We start from the raw sequence: 2,307 nt of genomic DNA on the forward strand, positions 1-2,307 counted from the left end.
GGTTCAGCATTTTGTTGTTGTAAATTAGCATTTATTGTTCCAAGTTTGTTACTAGTAGCATTTTCAGCATTAATATCAGACAATGTTGTTCTACTTGAATCTGTGTTTGTATTTCCTGCATTCACATTCAAGTTGTATTCATTAATTTTCGTATTTCCAACACCTGTATCAAATATTATTTTCTACATGAATGTGTTGTTCTATGAGCTACATTGAGGTTAAAGTTGTACTCACTATGAATATGATTATTCCAAATGTTAAATGCTTACCCAGACTAATGAGTAATGTTTCCTATAATTTGGTCTTGCCGTCTTTGTGAACCAAACGTTTCCAATAATGGTCTATGTTGATGTTGTTAAAGCACACAATCAACAATATTTTTCATTGAAAAAAAATGGGCTATTTAATGAATTCTCAATGTTGGGGTAGTGGGGTTGAACCTGAAATTGTGGAGGATTGATTTTCTCTTGAATTGAAATCTCCCCTCTGGCAAAACTGTTGCTAGTATTGGGAGTTGAAAATGGAAATTCTGGTCCTCTTTAAATTTGATTAGGAATATTATTTTGAAGACAGGGCATTAATTGTTGTGTAGGAACTTATTGGAAGATCTTATGTGATTGAGATCTTATGTGATTGTTCAATCAGAGGATTTGTTTCCTTTGATAACTAAAATAGAATATATATTTTTAATCATATGTAAATATTTGTTTCCATAGTTTTAGAGCTGGTACAACTTGTATATAATATTGTGACGTATTATCAATAAAGCAATTTTTACTGAGGTTATCTCATTTTACACGGTATCAGAAGCATATTAAAAGATTTTGAGATTTTTTTGCCAGCCATGGAAACTGAAGGACTCATTGATGAACTACCGAGTCTGCATCAACCAAAAGTAACAGAAACTTCTCCCTATTGTTTGCATCCACCAGACCACCCAGGTTTGATTTTTCTTACCAATCCTCTTAGTGAAAATGGAGAAAACTATTTCACTTGGAGACGAAATCTTTTTAACTTACTTCACTCAAAAAAACAAGGTTGGATTCGTTAATGGAACCATTGGGAGACCAAATGAAAACTCTTAGGATTTACAGTCATGGATACAATACAATGACATTATACTTGCATGTCTTACAAACGCAATTTCCCTGGAATTGCATGGTAGCGCCGCACACGTTGGAACTGCTAGAGAAATTTGGGTAGATCTGGAAGAACGGTTTACCCAAGGGATTGCACCAAGATTTTATGGATTGAAGAGTGTCATTGCTCTCTTGAAACAAGAGAGATCTTCTATTTCATCCTATTATAGTAAACTTAAGTCTGTTTGGGGTGAGTTGCAAGGTCTCGTGCCAACTCCGTCTTGCACATGTTGATGTATTTGTGGTGCAGTAAAGAAGATGCAATACATGAGGGAGGAGGAAAAGATTTTTGATTTTCTAATGGGACTTGACGACACATATTCAACTATACGTTCTCAAATACTAAGTGTTGACCCATTGCCAAACATAGGAAGAGCCTATGCTATCACGGCACAAGAAGAAAACAGAGATCTGTTGCTGCAAATCGCATATCCACAATTCAAGAAACTGCCTTGCTGACAAAAGGGGGTGAATCACGACAATGAAAAGCTAAGGATGGGGTTCGACATCAATTAACACCTTGCATACAGTGTGGGAGAACTAATCACACCAAAGATTATTGCTATAGAGTGATTGGGTATCCTCCAGATTGTCGAAAACCTGGCAAGAAAAACAACAAGCAAACCAATAATGACCAAATGCAGTTTCGTGATTAAATGCTGTTTCGTGGGCATCAAAAAATTCAAAAGGAACCAAATGCACTCACAGGTATGGCTCTTGCTGCAACTATTGAAGAGACTATATCACCAGTTCCAGGTATTACACATGCTCAACATCAACGACTATTGTTATTACTGGGTAATAATGGAGCATCTACAAGTAACTCGTCTGCGAGTATGACAACCTCTAATTTTTCAGGTAAGACAAAAGAGGAATGGAAAGTTTATACGGGTGCTACGAACCATATAAATCATGATATAAGTTCTCTATCAAATAAGATGGTTCACACAACTTTACCACCAGTGCAAGTCCCCAATGGTGATCTGGTGAAAGTTCATGCCTTGGGTCAGTGGCCATTGGAAAAAGATTAATTCTTGAAAATTTTTTTGGAGTTCCTGATTTTCGCTTTAATTTATTGTTAGTTACAAAATTTGAAAAAGACTTACACTGTGAAGTAACCTTTTATCCGGACTCTTTTGTGATTGAGGATTTACCTTCGAGGATGCTG

Source organism: Solanum pennellii, chromosome 10 (assembly GCF_001406875.1).
Source record: "Solanum pennellii chromosome 10, SPENNV200".
NCBI classification, from domain to species: domain Eukaryota; kingdom Viridiplantae; phylum Streptophyta; class Magnoliopsida; order Solanales; family Solanaceae; genus Solanum; species Solanum pennellii.